The sequence below is a fragment of the Pristis pectinata genome, chromosome 4 (genome assembly GCF_009764475.1).
Source record: "Pristis pectinata isolate sPriPec2 chromosome 4, sPriPec2.1.pri, whole genome shotgun sequence".
NCBI lineage: Eukaryota > Metazoa > Chordata > Chondrichthyes > Rhinopristiformes > Pristidae > Pristis > Pristis pectinata.
In genome coordinates, this window is record NC_067408.1 from 106,159,602 (window position 1) to 106,177,655 (window position 18,054).

The following is an 18,054-nucleotide window of genomic DNA, read 5'->3' on the forward strand; positions in this document are numbered from 1 at the left end:
AAACCCTTCTCCCTGCTGGATGTCATATGTGTAGGAACTAAAAATTGTAAATGTTTCAAGTGAAATTCAACCCTTTCACATCTGGTTCTAACAGGAGGAGGTCAGGTAATTAATCTGCTGTAAAGAGGTGTGTTGGAGTTAGGCAACAAATTGGTACTCGGGAGACAGGCCGGGTGAAGGAAGGGGAAAGCAGGCAAACAATCAATTCACAGGGGGCAAGTGATGAATCTGCTGTCAGGAGGTAGGTTGGGGGATTAGTTGACCAACCTGCTCAATCAAGCAAGTGTAGAGGGATTAGCCATGCACCAATTTTGCTAATCCCAAGGAAATTAAGATCATTAAACAAGCAACCAATCAGATCTTACATCCACCACATTGTCTCCCACAATCAACACAATCTCGGTATTCCCCAACTTTCCCAACGCCCTGCCTGCCGTGATCACTCGCTCTTTTCTCTTCTCTCCACATTGCAGCTTCATGCAGCAACATTCCCACCAATTTATCAGCCAACCTGACAATCAGGCTCAGCTGTCGGGTGGGAAACCTGCAGAAATAACTCTGGGGTTCTTCACCTGATATAATTCCCCAGTTTATTGCTCTTCAGGGTCCTGAGCAAATATTGAGGCAGCCAAAGCCCACACAACAAGTTCACACAAACAACAAGGATTTCCATATTTCCCTTATTTCCTTACAATATGGAGGAGACCATTTGGCCCATCAAGTCAATTCCAGTTCACAGAGTAATCCAATTCCCCCCACCAATTTTTTCTGTATTCTATTCCCTCTACATTCCCATTAATTCCCCACAGATTCAACCACTTCCCAATGCCCAAGAGATAATTTACCTAGCCAAATAACCTAACAACTCGCACATTTTTGGGATGTGGGAAGAAACAGGAGCACCTGCAGGAAACTCACATGGTCACATAGACAATATGCAGCCTCCATGCCAATAGCACCGAAGGGAAGGATTGAACCTGGATCGTTGGCGCTCTTGAGACAACAACTCTATTGGCTGAGCCCACCCATCTTAATGATGTTGATTGATTGATAGATAATATTTGGAATAGCACACCAGGAAAAACCACTTGCTGTTGCAGTTAATGCCACAGTACCACTCATACCCATCTGAAAGAGTTGACAAGGTTGATATGGTTCACATAGCATCCAAAAGATCATGCCTCTAACTGTGCAACACCTCATCAGTACAACATTGGATTAGCATCACATCAATTCCTCTAGTCCTTGGAATGGGACTTAAACCCAAAACCTTCAAACTCGGACATGGCAATGATACCACTGAACCAAAGCTAATATTTTGGCAACGTTTGGTGTGTAATTCATTGAGATCAGGAAGAGGATGGGGGGTGGGGAAGGAGGAGGGAGAAGAAGCAATTAAGTACTCTCAAGCGGAGAAAAATAGAAAAAAAATGCAGAATTGCTGATATCATACATTATTTTAGGGGAACCTTAATTATCATTCAACAGTCAGGTTATTTTTTTTTAAACACATTATTTGTTTTCATGAATCAAGGTAGCAAGGTTTGATACCTTTATATTTAAGGCTGTATAACCTGGATCAGCTTCAATCTCCTCTCAGTCCATTTCCAGCTGCAATTTCACCTTTCTTTATAAAAATGAAGAAAATTTCTCTCTGTCTGGACGTCGCATTTAAAGGCTTGAATTGAAATGCCACAGAAAACCACTGGAATGAACTGGGAGCAAGTCAGGGCTTTTTGAAAAAGTCCACAGATCTGGTTTTCATCGAAATGAAGTTGACTGTATTTCACGTTCTGGAATTAATTATACAACTGACTGAATAGTTTGACAAGTGTGATATTAAAGTGAAATATAATCTCATCCTCTGAAGGGTGCTTTAATTCTTGTTTTAATGGCTATTAGCCAGCCAGTTCTCCTCCAATCAGTCCCCAGTCCCCTGCCCCACCATGTCCAGCTGTTACAATGAACCTAACAGTCAAATGGTACCTGGCTCAGGTGGGCTGGAATATAAAGCTGAACTTGACACAGTCTACTACGCAGGGTGGTTCCTGCAAGAAAGCACAAACCCCTTCAAATCCATTTTTTCCTCCAAGTGGGATTTCATTTTACCAAACACACCTCCCAACCACGCGACCTCCACAATCTAGAAAGATAAAGGCAACAGTGCTATGGGAACAGCATTCCCTCCAGGATGCCCTCCAAGTCACGCACCAACCCAATTTGCAACTGTATTGCATCCCCTCTGTAGTTTCTTGGTCTAATTCCTGGAACTACCTCATTGACAGCAGTGAGAGTTAAATTCACCACACAGGCTGCAACCTTTGAAGAAGTTGGCACCAATTTTTTGACAGCAAGTAGAGAGGACACTTCAAGATATCCACAGCTCTGCTCAAGCCTCGTTCTACCTTTTGTTATCTAAAATCCATCAGCATATTTTCTTCTCCTCATATGTTTCCCAAACCTCTCTTTCCACATTCTCATCACTCTTTGGGAAGGAAGTTTCTTCTGAATTCTATGTTGATAGCCTCTAGTTTTGCTCTTCCCCACCTGGAAACACTCAGTAGAAATTGGATCATGCTGCAAAGCATGTACTGGAATCACAATATGCGAATAATTCCCAGTTATATGAACCAGTGCAAGATGCACATAAAATTCACAATACCACCTCTTAATCACAACTGCTACCTTCCCTTTTTTTTCCTGATAAGCACGAACTCCTATCTAGCCACACTGTGTCAGCTGAGACTGAGATTGGGGGACTCCACTCAATTTGATGTGCACAGCTACCTTGTCATATACAAAGATTCTGATCACTGTTGTGGAGAGTGTAGATATGGGATCTGCATGTCATGAGTCATGGAGGCACGAGAGGCCTTTGCCAGGAACATAACCTAAAAAAAATAAAACTGGAATAGCATATTAGCGCTTAGTGCCTGCTCTACTATTTAACAAAATTGTGGCTCATCTCAGCCCCAATTTTCTGCACTAACCCCTGAATCATTGATATATAAAAGGCAAGGCATAGAGGATACAGATCCAAGGCAGGCAAATTGGGTTAGTATAGGGCAAAAAGGTTGGTATGGAAGTGATGGGCCGAAGGGCCCATCTCTGTGCTGTACAACTGTATGACTTTAAAAAATTATTGATCTCTTCCTTGAATATACCCAAAGACTAAGCCTTCATAGCCTTCTTGGGTAAAGAATTATAAAGAGCCGTTCATTTCTGGGGGAAGAAATTTCTTTGCATCTCTGTCCTGAAAGGCTAACTTCTTATTTTGAGACTGTGACCATTGGTTCTAGACAACACAGCCAGGGGAAACAGTAACACTGTATTCACCCCGTCAAACCCTGTGAAATTTCTTTGTGTTTCAATGAGATCACCTCCCATTCTTCTATTCTCCAGTGAGTATAGGCCCAAACTGCTTAATCGCCCTTCATATGCCAAACCTGCCCTTCCAGGAACTAATCTACTGAACCTTTCTGCACTTCCTCTGTCTTAAGTATATTCTTGCTTGGTTTGGGAGACCAGACCTATACTCAATATTCTAGTGGCAGTCTCTTAAAGACCCTATAAAACTGAAGCAAGACATCTCTACTCTTGTATTCGAATCCTCTTTCATACTGTTTGTCTTTCTAATTGCTTGCTTAGTCCTGTTAATTTTCAGTGATTTTCAATGAGGACATCCAAGTTCCTTTCAATTACCCACCATTTAAAAATTACTCCGTTTTTCCATTTTTTTTCTACCAAAGTGGATAACCTCACACTTTTCCACAATATCTGCCATGTCATCACCCATTCACTTAACCTTTCTGCATCCTCCTCGCAGCTGAGGCCATCACCTTTGGGTGATCAAACCGATATATTACATTTGATCCCCTCATTCAAATTATTGACATTGATTGTGAATAGCTGGGGCACCATCATCAATACCTGCACCATCCAACTAGTCACATCCTCCTAATCTAAAACTGACCGAATTAACCCTACTCTCTGTTTACAAATTAATAATCCATACCAGTACATTACCCCAGTAGCGATTTTGTTTAACATACTCTTGGGATAATTCAAGGGTTAAGGCTTGCAAAACTGATAGTTCTCTGGAGAGAAGGGTTGCACACAAAATGACCCGGGGGGGTCAGATGAAAACTTCACAGCAGCAACCTACAGAGAAAGGCTGAAGGGTCCAAAGATGCTAGGGTCATTGCCAGGCCTGTTACAAGTCTATATGTAGAGCCCAGTATGGAAGTCATGACTAACTCCATTGAAACACTCATGGACCCAATCATATTGTAGCTTCTGATGTCTAAGGTCTCAGCTTCCATTATAACACAGGCAGGAGCCAATCAGCATGGTGAGAAATAGAAAGGAATTTGGCTGTCCTTATACACAAATCACTAAAAGCTGTTATCATAGATGCTGGATACTGGTGATCAATTGGGTTGGTCACTACACTTCAGTAATCTCTCCTCCAGTAGATTCACCTCCAACAGATTCCAAAATCTCTGATGATACCAGCCATTCAAGTGTGGAAGGAGCTGAGGATAAAGGGGTTGACCCTTTGCCACAGGAGGAGCAATCCTAGTTCTGTGGATGCAGCGCTCCCTGCACCAGGTGTCAGATCTCAGTTAGCATTCCCTTAGAGAATTTTAATCTCCATAGGTAGATTGGAGCACAGAGTTGTGCTCCCAAATACTCTGGCAGGACAGGCCCTCCTAGCAAATGCCCTTGTCCCCCCCTCCTTGTCCTGCCAGCTTGACCCAATCTTCAAGTCAGTCTCCATAACACTTGGGGCATCAAAGTACCCATTTGTCCAACAGAAAGGAATCACATCCACCCCAGCAACAGCACCGTCAATCATCACTTCGCTAAAAAGCTCCATCACCACATTTCTCTGCAATCATCTCTGCTTTCAATCACTCCACAGCTAACCTGTAAGTCACAGAGGATTCCTTTAAAATGTACAAGTGGGAGGGAGGGCCATTCAGGTTTCCCAGCTGCAGTTAATAGATGACATTAAAAGGGTTCTTGCAGCCCAGTTTGTCAGGTCTGGAATCAAATCAGTGTCACTTGAGCACTGACTTCATCTACTGCCTATTCTACATCTTCCAGTACCTGCACATTATGCAATGTTACCCCATTTTCCAAGTGGTGGGGAAAGTACACACTCTCACTCACAACCAAAATTGCATGCAGATCAGCACCTTGAGTAACAATAAGTCTGGGATGGCCCCATGCTCTGCATCTACCCCGATTAAAAACCATCCTAAATGTTAGACCATTATTATTAATCCTCCATCTACCGCTTTTCAAGAAGAGACACAGCCTGCTTATCCTTTCCTCGTATGTAATGCCTCACAGTTCTGATAACATGCTTGTAAATCATTTTTGCGCCCCCTCCAGTGCCTCTTAATACATTTTTATAATAATGGCAACCAGAATTGCACACAGTACTCTCAGTGTGATCTAAGCAAGATTCAATACATTTAACATGACGTCTCCATTTTCAATTCTATCACAGAAATATAATTATACAAATCAACTCCAAATTGAATGCAATCCTTTGTAAATGTGTAAGACCTATTATAATATTCTTTATTCAAGTTCCAGAGAATCTATTATGCCAATATAATTCTAATGATAGTGCTGACTGCATACTTTCTGCATCATTGTGTCATTTGTTGCATATTGTTCTCATTTGTAGGCCATAATGAAATCAGAACATTTTACGAGTTGAGATCCTGGGTTTGTTTTTCTTTCAATCGTTTAACCAGTACCTTCCACATACAGTACCTTCCAATGCTGTCCATGAGCAAATTCTGTTTCCAATTAAAAAATTGAGACAGGCTATGTGGCACTTGAGAACCTGCAGAAAGTCTGTTCAGTGTCCCAATACGAAATGTGGAAGGACAGTAATCAGAAAAAGCAGCAATCTAAAAGAGAGTTGTGGGGGTCAGTGGAAGTAATTTTTAGGCAGGATTGAGTAGGGGATGGATAGAATCAAAGAACTGGCCTATCCGGTCAATAGAATCATATGACCAATATGCACACTCCAATTGAAAGAACAATCCAATTAGTCTCAATCACTTTTCCATAGCCATGCACTTTTTTTTTAAACCTTTTAGCTATTTCATCCGTTTCCTTCTTTAAAATTGCAAATACATTGCTTTCAACAAACATTAAGGCAATGCATTCCAGATCATAATAACTTTTTGCTTTAAAAATTCCTTCATCTTCCTTCTGATCCTTATTATCTCAAATTTGCGTCTTCAGTTACAGATCATGGTCCCAGAGGGTACAGTTTCCCCTTACTTAATCTGTAAAAATCCCATGTAATTAGGAAAATGGAGGGGGACAGAGAGAAGGAAACAGGGAAGAATAAAGCTGAGAGTGAGAAATATGAAGTAAAGGAGATATCAGGAGGTAGAGAAAAAGGAAAAAGATGGGGGTAAAAACAAGAAAGAGGGTTGGGGAAAAATGGAATGGTGAGGACGCAAACACAGGGAGACTAATGAGGATTCCAATGAGCAATGGCTAGAATAATGTGGAGGAAAGAGAGAAGCTGAAAAGGAAAACCATTGTGAAGGAGCATGGTTAAAGGACACTCTTAAAACAAGTTAAAAATGGAAAAAAAACACTTGAGCCTTTTTTTTAATCAAAACATGTCTAGCCAAAGAATATTGCTTATCACTCACTTCACGATGAATTCAGGCTGCGTAGAAAGAAAACAACCTCTCCCCCTACCAAGTCTCTCACTAGATACACACACACACACACACACAAGGACACACATGTCCACATGATATAAAGTCAATCTCTCCCCTGAGTTAATTTGCCAAGAAAAACCTTGCCTGTATCAGGAGTTTCTGAATCCATAATTTACTTTTCCACTGTTAAAATTCTAGACCTGACACACACAAACCACATGCTTCTAACTGCAGAAGCATGGTCATTTAAAACAAAACATGTTAAGCCAAATATTTAGTAATCGGAACGCTTGCTCAGGGATTCAAGACCTCCTTGCCAAGACAGTCCACACAGAGGACCAGAAGAAACAGCATAGTTACCTTTCATTAAAAGAGCAAAATGGCTGGAAGAACAAAGGGTTACTTGGCTCTTCAGGCCACCCATTCATGGGCCATGTGCAATCTATCCCAACATGGACTCATCCCAACCAATCTAAATTCTTGCCAAAAGAGTTCTGCATAAAACCTCATTGAATCCCAAGCCAAACGACAGAAAATTCCTCTCCTTGCATCTCCACCATTAAACTCCAAACACATGATCCAGCCCGGTCTCAACAGAACAGCAGCCATCCCATCCTGTTGAGTATTCAATCACCCCCCCCCCCCCCATTCCTGCATCTAGCCTGAAAACTTTGCAGATTTACCTGGTGTTTACTCTTTTCTCAAAGAGTTAATTATCTTTGGTATCAGCTGCCTTTTTCCAGGAATCTGCTCCATTTAATCTGCCAACAAGGATGATTTTGTGATTCACAAGGGGTAGGCAGGAAAGATTCCTCCTCTTTTTCTGCTGTTTTATATAAATCAGCAACAATTGTGCAAAGGCAGTAAATTGTTAAAGTCACAAGGGATGATCCTGCTGACCGTTCTGTGTGGAGTAGAGTTCTTCCAGTGCATTAAATTACTTCCAGGTATTGCATTGTGAACTTTCAACATGTTCATAGCACATTCCTCTGTTTACTCTTTAGTGGAGGGAATTTAAAATGAGGACAGAGAGAGGCAGTTCTGGGTCAGGGGTGGGGGGAATCCAAAGTTTTGAATCCCACCACAACTTGTCCTAATTCCCCTTTTAATGGAAGCTGGTTAAATGGCCAGGTAGTCAGTGACTAGTGTGTTAGTGTTAGTCAGTGACGAATTTGTCTGGTAGAGGCACACCAGTTATATAAATACATTGGTAAGGCTGCTCAGTTTGGATTTTCACTTAATTTTTGATTTCACACTGCTAGCAGGAGTTTCCCAGCCCATGAAATCCATTAACGATAATAGCTGGATAAACGCTGCCTTTGGGCCAATGGTTCATCCAGCCTCTCAGGCAAACCTGGGTGCCTCCCTGCTATAACTCCCCGCCCCAACCTGCACCATCTCCCGACAATGCCTCTTGATCCTTAAAGCAAAAAAAATGCAGATGCTGAAAATATCAAATAAAACCAATAAATGCTGGAAATACTCAGCAGGTCAGGCAGCATCTGACCGGTTCTGATAAGTCATCAGTCTGAATTGTTAACTCAGCTTCTCTCTCCACAGATGCTGCCTGGCCTACTGAGTGTTTTCAGCATTCTCAGTTTCATTTCATACTTCCAGCATTTGCAGGAAGTAACATACAGTTTTGGTCTCATAGCTGAAGAAGAATATTATTTTCTTGGAGTTAGAGCAGTTCATTTGATTCATTCCTAGAATGAGGAGATTGGCCTATGAGAAGAGTCATTGAGAGATAAAAAACAGAAACAGGTCCTTCAGCATACTGAATCTGTGCTGATCATCATTCACCCATTTACACTACATTAATCCCATTTTTTAAAATTCTTTTTTATTCTCCTCATACCCTCATCAACCTTCCCCAGATTCTACCACTCACCTACACAGTAGGAGCAATTTACACTGGCCAGCTAACCTATCAACACAAACATCCTTGAGATGTGGGAGGAAACTGGAACACCCAGAGTAATGTATTTGAACACGACTCCAGGCAGAGTCCAAATGTACCTCAGTTCCTCACCATGAAATGGAGCCAACAACGAGGATCAGGGTCCAAAGATATGAAGGGCTATAACTTCTGACTTTATCACTGGCAATTTTTATAAGTACAAGGCAACAAGGAAAAGGCTGGTATATAACAGCCAGGATGTACTGACGCATAATAGTGTTGAAACTTGTCCTTTTGTTTATTCAGCTGATGACTGAAAAATGCATAACTGTTAATCAGCACGAATTTTACTCCAAAACAAATTCCACCCCTCATCACACTAACAGCCCCCTCACCCCAAAACCCCTCCTCCCCTTCCTGACCACCACCACACTGCAGATCAGAGCATCATCACAGGCAACAAACCCACAGAAATGTATTTTACTGACTAACTTTGAAATGAGCCGCTGAGTCTGGGACAGTCTGAATCATGTCCTTTTCCTGAGCTCCAGAGTGTAACAACAAGGCAGGCCTCACAACTCCTGTGTACAAGGGGAGAGAGATAGAATTAGAGCAATGGAGAGATGATACCCTCTACACATGCAAACAAACAGCGCGAGTTATACTAGAGAACCTGGTGGTTGAACTTATTGAGAACCAATATAATTACAGAAACAGATATTTGAAATGGCCAGAAGCTGTTGATGTCGGTTATATTCCAGACTAACCTCTGCATGCTGAGTTTTCCAATTTCAAAAATAGTCCAATGATGTCAGATGTTTTGAAGAGTGAATCATTTTTGGTTAAGGAAGTTGTCCTGTGATATTTTTTAATGCAGCAAATACAGTAACCTGAATGTGATAGTCCATGGGGACTCTGAAAATCCATTAATTAAAATTCTGCATTGGAAAATGTGAGTGCTGATTTTAACCATTCATGGCAAAGTAGCCACATCTGGGAATGGTACAGCTATCAAGGCCAGTCCAATAAAATGTAATCCCCATTCGATACTTGCAAATCAGGCTTTAATGGTAATTAATTTAATGGCAGAATTAAATGGTCATGGATATAATCAATCTGATTACATCCACGAACTGTTTAGAACTCATTTTTAGCCAGATTCCATTATTACTGTTTTATATCAGTATTATTAATAATAATGTAAAATGTTGTTTTAAAATTGATTATCTTAAAAATAGTTTAGAATAAAAAGATTAGAGTAGAAAAATAGGAAAAGTAGTGAACCATTCAGCTTCTCAAAGGTGTTCTGCCAATAAATCAGTTGTGTATTAAAAATTGTTTAACAAAGAGTAGGGAAGTTCTTCCAGTGTCTAAAACTTAAAACTTTATTTCTACAGCACAGTAATAGGAGCTTCTGGCCCAACGAGCCCGCGCCACCCATTTAAACCCATGTTATCCTACCTGTACATCCTTGGAATGTGGGAGGAAACAGGAGCACCCGGAGGAAACCCGTTCAGTCAACATGATATGACATAATATAGTTTGCATGATCTTGCTGTTTCATGTATTGCAATAGTGATTATACTTAAAAGCTGTATCATTGCATGTAAAGCACTATGGATTGTTTTGAAAAGCACTATATAAATACATGTCTTACATTACTTTGCTGACATGACATAGAGACACTGTGGAAACAGGCCTTTCGGCCCATCGGGTCCACATGACCATCAACCACCCATGTTACACTCATCCTACATTAATCCTAGTTTTCATTCTCCCCACCTTCTCTTCAGGTCCTCCCAGATTCTACAACTCACCTTCTCACTGGGGGCAATTTACAGTGGCCAAATTAACCTACCAGCCCACACTTCATTGGGATGTGGGTTGAAACCGGAGCACCCAGAGGAAGCCCACATGGTCACAAGGAAAAAATGCTAACTCCACACAGGCAGCACCCCAGGTCAGAACTGAGCCTGTGCCACCCTTGGGCCTTGCCTGCTAAGGAATGAATGCCAGTATGATGCCTTTCATTTTCTGACTGTGCTAAAAATGGATTGAGACTACACTGCACACAAGGGTGCAGAATATCCACCCAAGGAAGGGGTTGTTTTCACTCTAGTGGATGAAAGTGTGATCTAATTGAGGCGTTGAGACTAAATAGAGTCAGCTTAACTGTTTCCTCAAGTAATGGAGTCCAGAAAAAGGGGCACAACTTAAAATTAGAGCTAGGACATTTTGGCATGCTGACAGGAATAACTTCATATAAAATGTAGTGGAAATTAGGAAATTTTACCCCAAAAGGCTATTGAGGCCGAAGGTAAATTTGAAACTATTATTATTTATAGTGAGGGCTCAGATGAAACTAGGAATACTTTGAAGAATTAGACTGCAATTCAACAAGATGGAGCTGAGATTGAAATAACCATGATTTAATTAAATGAAGGAACAGGCACAAGGACTTCTTTCTATTCCTACTTTCTACACCTTGGGCCTTTGGGGTGTGATGGTGAAAGTGCAATGGCACTATGTAAATGTAACTCTTCCTTTACAATGTCCTTGACTCATTGAAAAAGATCAGGGAACAAATGATGAGTTTTTAATTTCATTTAAAATATCAGCAAGAGCATATCCAGCACTAGAATTACATTTTATTTTGGACACTGGATTCTGACAAGTTGACAAAGGCTTTATCAACTGCATATGACAAAGCATTATGACTTGTCTGATATTTTTCAGGCAAACTATAATTGATACTTGATTTAATGCAGCTGAAAGTCTTCACAGTGCAGCAATCTGCTTTACCACATAATTCTAATATGTAAAAAAAACCTTCTCTCAGCGAACTCTGCCTAGGCAGCAAAATGGAAAATATGGAAATTGATTTGGGGAGAAACTGCCAAAACTGATCCTTTTTTTGAACTGAGTAAGTGAAAAGCTGAAACCCACGGTGTACAACATCGCCAAGATTAAGAATAATAGATGAGAAAATGAGGTAAATCAAGAAGCAGTACCTCAAACTTGGGTTTGAACAGCTGGCATGGATTATAGGTGAAAGGAAAGACTGAGGAGCTTCACAGCTTTGTGTTCCTGGGCTAGAATTGGAAACTGAGAGTCTCAATTTCAATGCAGTGCCTAAAAAAAACAGGGCGCGGCGCCATCTAATTTCTAGGCCCCAGAATCCATGGAGGAGGCATTGTGTAGGATTTGTCTGAAATAATATCTTAATGCCTGTTGATATGTATAGACCCTTTATCACATTATACAGGAAGTGATTTCCTTTGAGCACCACTTGTACTTATATTATAAGCTGCAATATTAAAAAGATGTTGGAGATTTATGAAATAGGGACGCCAAAAGATATTTCTCCAATATTAAGCAGTGATACAGGAACATGGAAAAAGATGGTTGTGCCTGCTTCATGACTGCAATGTCATTCTTAATCATTGCATTGATATTTTTTCAAGATACTAGCTGTATCAAAAAACTGCAGATGATTGAATTCTGAAATAAAGCCAGAAAATACAGCAAACACACAGTAGATCAAGCAACATGTGTGAAAAGAGAAGCTATTAATGTTTCAGGTAGATGACCCTTCATCAGAATAAGCAAAAAGAGAAACCCTCTTAATATCAAGCTGCAAGTAGGTTGCCAAGGGATGGATAGGATAAAGGGGATATATCTGAAAGGGTGAGGACAAGGTTGCCCTGGGGATAAACTGTAAATTATCTGGTTGATAGGTTAATGGGGGCAGTTAAAGAGGGAGAATATGGTAGCATGTCATAATTAAGAAGGGACATGTGTTAGATGTCATGAAATGCACAAAGGTTGATAAATGCCCAGAGCCTGATGAATCTATCCCAGGATGCTGTGGAAGCAAAGGAGATACATGGGGTCCTTTTGGCGATTTTTGCTTTTCATAAGCCACAGGTGAAGTACTAGAAGACTGGAGGATAGCTACTGTTCCTATATTTAAAAAGAATAGCAGGGATAACTCAGGTAACTATAGGGCATTGTGCTTTGCATTAGTGGTAGGGAATTTATTGGAGAAAATTCTAAGGGATAGGATTTATGTACATTTGGAAGGGCAGGGGCTGATCAAGGAAAGTTAGCGTGGCTTTGTGAGGGAAAATCCTGTCTCGCTAATTTGATTGTGTTTTTGAGGAGATAACGAAGAAAATTGATGAAGGCAGGGCACTGGATGTTATCTACATGGACATTAGTAAGTCATTTGACAAGGCACCATGTGGTAGGCTGGTCCAGAGGTTAAGGCATATGGGATCCAAAGTGAGCTTGATAATTGGATCCAAAATTGTCTTAGTGCTAGGAGTCAGAGGATAATGGTTTTCTGATTGGAAGTCTGTGACCAGTGGTATACCATAGGGATTGATGATGGGACCATTTTTTGCGATGTATATTAATCACTTGGTTATAAATGTAGAAGGTATGATTGGTAAGTTTGTGGATGACGTGGAAGTTCGTGGTGTTATAGATAGCAAAGAAGCTTGTCTTAGTCTAAAGCTGGAAATAGATCAAATGGAAAGTTGGGCAGAGCTTTGGCAGATGGAATTTAATCCCCACAAGTGAGAGGAGGTCAAATAGAGGTAGAGCAGATACAGCAAATGGTAGAGTGCTAATGTTGATGAACAGAGGGACCTTGAGGTCCAAGTCTATAGTTCCCTTAAAGTGACAACACAGCCAGATAGGGTGGTGGAGAAGTCAAAAGGCATGGTTGCTTTCATAGGCTGCGGAATACAACATGTTGGGACATTACGTTGCAACTTTACAAAACACTGATTAGACTGCACTGAGTACTGTGTGCAGTTCTGGTCACCACACTATAGGAAAAATGTGGTGCCACTGGAGACAATGCAGAGAAGATTCACCATGATGTGGCCTGGATTGGAGGACCTTAGTTATGAGGAGAGATTGGATAAGCTGGGCTTGTTTTCACTGAAGCGAAGGAGGCTGAGAGGCGATCTAATAGAGGAATATAAAATATAAATTGTAGGCATAGATAGGGTAGATGGTCAGAATATTTTTCCCAGGGTAGATGTATGAAAAAATGAGAGGCCATAGGTTTAAGGTGAGAGGAAGCAGTTTTAAAGGGGATTTGAGGGGAAAGACTTTTATATAGAGGGTGGTTGATATCTGAAACTTGCTGCCAGAGGAGGTGGTGGAATCACATTCAAGAGCCCAATCATAAATGATGGGCCCTTGAATAGGCAAGGCAGGGAAGGATACAGACCTAATGAAGCAAATGGGATTAGATGGGTAAGAAGGTCTGTATGGACATGGTGGGGCCAAAGGGCCCTCTTCTGTGCTGTACAACTCTGACACTATGGTCCTTTGTTCATAAAAGATGTCAGATGCGGATATTTAGGGAATGAGAACACAGACAAAGGAATGTAAGATTTGCAAATGCAGAGCTGCAGAACATGACAGGCAGGTCAGGCTGTGCACATGGAGAGAGAAATCTTCCATGGATTAGGCGTGGGAGCACCATTATTTGCAGGTTCCCCTCCAAGTCACATACCATCCTGACTTGGTCCTGTTTGTATCACAATATCACACCTGGCCCATTCTGATTCAGACAGAGAAGGCAAGTTAACTGAAGTTGTAGTTATAGCAGCAACTTTATAAAATCAGTTATACATCTAACTACGTCTCCAGTTATAAATGTCTGATATATCACTCAAAGGAATTTATATAGAAGTCTTAATTAAGTCATAGAATTGCAATAAGTTATTTGTGAAAATGACTTTACTGGTCAGATGGATATTGTACCAGTGGAAAATGATTTCTATTTTTTATAGATCACACTGTAATTTAGGATGGACCACGGGAACAGCAACACTTCCACTACGACTTGAGATAACTTGTTTCTTCTGTATGTATAAAATTATGAAAGGCATAGATAGGGTAGACAGTCAGAATCTTTTTTCCAGGGCAGAAATATCAAATACTAGAGAGCATGCATTGAAGGTGAGAGGGGGGAAAATTAAAGGAGATGTGTGGGGCAAGTTTTTTACATTGAGAGTGGTAGGTGCTTGAAACAGGCTGCCGGGGTAGTGGAAGAAGCAAATATGATAGTAGTGTTTAAGAGGCTTTTCGATATATGAATATGCAGAGAATGGAGGGATACGGATTACATGAAGTCAGAAGAGATTTAGTTTAATTTGGCATCATGTTCAGCACAGACATCATAAGCGGAAGGGCCTGTTCCTGTGCTGTATTGATCTAATGTTCCATGTTCTATGGACCAGGTCATAATTTCTCCATTAGCACAGCTTGACCTGCTGGTAATGTCCTACAGCCCTGCATTTCATCCCTTTGTCTGTATTCTCATTCTCTGACTGCCTCAGCTCACAGCTTTTACAATCAAAGGACCATGGTCTCCCTCCCTAACTGCCCCATTAACCTTGTTTACAGCTTATCCCCTGTGCACCCCTGGCCTCATCATATCAGCGATATTCTTTTGATCCTCCCCATCCCTCCCACATTTTCCTTGCAGCTTGATACTAATGTTTCTTTTCTCTCCTTACCAGTTCTGATAAGGGTCTTTCACCTGAGACATAAACTCTTTATTTCCACCTATGCTGCCTGATCTGCTGAATGCTTCATGAATTTATATATATATATTTCTGGGCATTGTTGTCAATGTCAGCATTTATTGCCCATCCCTAATTGCCCAGGAGAAGGTGGTGGTGAGCCGCCTTCTTGACCTGTTACAGTCCTTCTGGTGACAGTGTTGTTGGGAAGGGACTTCCCGGATTGTGGCCAATGATAAATGAAGAACCAAGTCAAGATGGTATGTGACTTGGAGGGGAAACTGCAAATAATGGTGTTCCACACACCTAATCCATGGTAAATTACATGGTGATCTATTAAAAAATAGTAATCCTGTTCCAATGGTTACGACATCCATCTGACCTGTTAAGTCACTTTTACAAATTCTAACTGCAATTCCACAACTTACATTATGCTTTTATTTAAATCATTTTGGGTGAAATATAAGACATTTATCATTGGAGATTTAATTAGATGTATAAAGTTACATATGTTGATAGAATTGTGTGCACTGTGTAATTTGTTAAATGTACTTAGATTTATAACTTACATTTCATCAATGTTTAATTTTTCAACATCATACATACTTGAAACTTTGCCAATATTTAATTCTTTTTAGATAATTGTGGGTCTCACAACTCAAACTAACTCATGGGATACATAGTTTTCCAAGGAGTATCATTATGTGATCCAAAATGCTAAAGTACATCAGTTTCTGCAACTAATTACCACTCAAGGCCAATTAGATCACATTTTCTACATGATGGGGATGTTTCTCTTAAACTAGCAACATTTTGTGAAGTTGCTAGCCTGTAGAAGAAATAAATAGGAAATGACTGGCTTTCTTTCTAATTCTTTTGATTATTTTTTTCTAAACATGACACGAACATTTGCATGAATGGTAAATTGTGACAAATGAAATGTGGAGTGCATACCTCAAAATGTTTATATAGTCTAGTGGGTCTCCAGTGGGGTTGCTCACATGAAGGCAAGTGTAATGCATTCTGCTGCTACAATCAAATTTCTTCTTTTGTGTATATTTTTTATTATGAATAAAGTTTATTTTTGAAATATGAATGAAACATTGCCAATTGCCAGAAATGCTAATTGTTAGCATCAAGTAAATTAACACTGAGGTTAATTAAAAAAATAAAATCTCATTCAGGTGCCTGTGCTCCTTGAGATATTCTTCATTTCATTAGACATTGTTGTGTAAGCGTAACACAGAAACTTAAGTGTGACAGGAAGTGCACTCGATGAAGTTCCTCAATATTGACAAGCTGACTTAATTCAAGAAATAATTTAGGGTGTCACCCAAGCTCTTAGTCAGCATGGGATAATCGCATGAAACAATGTACTTCTGTATAAATTGGTACTGAATGATAAAAGTTTTGTTGTGGCCACTATTTGTGCATGTTAGAAGTACATATTTCAAAATTGCACAGTCTGCTGATTGTGAATTTTCATCCATATACTGTTAATGGATGGGGAAACTGCAGAATGGGTATATGCAGAATGGACAAGATTTTTACCCCAAGGCAGTGGGGGACCAAGTGGGAAAAAAAATCACCTGTTGGTGTAAGCTTCAAGGATTTTTAACTCCAGGGAAATTTTAAGTGCCCTTGGTTCAAATTTCAACTGTCAGAAGACTCAGATGCTTGCTGTTGGTGTTGGGATTTGGGGAGAGAGCCAGGTGGCTTTCTCAAAATAGGAAGTCCAGAGAAGGGGAGACTGTAACTTTTCTTGTAAGTCCTGAATGAGTGTCTTTCCTAGTCCTGGTCCCACCAAAGCAGTATTCACACTTATCCAGTGGGAATCTTTGTTCTTCCATCAGCCACTGAACCGTTTCATTATAGTGAGAGAGCCACAATGACATTCCCCATTGGGCCTTAGTTGAAATGGCACCAAAGTCTTATTAATTCCCCATGGCACATAGATTTAATAAATTCCAATTGTAGGAGGGAAAAGAATGGAAGATCTTAAACCCTCCTGCACAGGACCCCCATCAGAGGGTCTGCCAACCAAACTGGCCTCCCCTTCACAGAAGTATGCTCTCTGCAGCCACTTCATGCTGTGAACACATGAATAGAATCAGCCTCACCACACCAGGTGTGAATGTTACTTGTCCGGCAACTTGGGCAGCAACAAAAAGATGATGAATTGATTAACGTCATTGGGCACACAAGCTAATGAGCCTATAGTGAAGAAATGGATCCTTATTGCCTTAATTTTAACTGGACTGTGAATTGTCACACTTGTCACACTCATCTGGCTTTAAAATACATTTTCCAATGCCTGCAGACTTTAGACTTCTTTAAATGTGAAATTTTACTTTAATTTAGAACACGGACATTACATTCATTGCCTTGAAATGTGTCCCAGTCCATTGCACTGTATAGTAGTGATTGTACATTCTCTTTTGCTTCTGAAATTCAGTTCCATTACCTTCAATAGAGCTTGATTTTGGAAGTGGCACACACAGCCTCTATGGTGCAGTCAGTGCTACAAACTGGGGGTGAATTTCAAAGCAAACAGGTTCCTTTTTTCATGTATTCATCCTTGGAATCTGAGCATCACTAACAAGGTCAGAATGTGGCCAGATGTGTTTGACTAACCTGATTGAACTTTTTAATGAAGTAATAAAGAAAGTGATGAAGGGAATCCAGTTACTGTTGTCTACATGAATTTTCAGAAGGCACTTGATAAAATCTCACACAAAAGGTACGAATGAAAACTGAGAGTTGGGAAACTATAAAGAGTCGCTAATATCATGAATAGAAAATTAACAAATTAAGGCAAAAAGCAGAGAGCTGTAGTAGGTGATTGTTTTTCAAACTAGTGGATGGTAGGCAGTGGTATTTCTCAGGGTCAGTTCTAGATCCA

The 18,054-nt window shown here is 40.4% G+C and overlaps 1 protein-coding gene across 6 annotated transcripts in view; it reads right to left on the bottom strand.

Moving 5' to 3' along the window:
• The window catches only part of erg (ETS transcription factor ERG), a 205,650-nt gene that overhangs the window by 149,937 nt on the left and 37,659 nt on the right, over positions 1-18,054 (bottom strand). For all 6 annotated transcript variants that reach the window (XM_052014599.1, XM_052014590.1, XM_052014588.1 and 3 more), the window contains exon 2: positions 9,097-9,185. The gene's annotated coding sequence lies outside the window, so the exon portion shown is untranslated. The remainder of the gene's footprint in view (positions 1-9,096; positions 9,186-18,054) is intronic.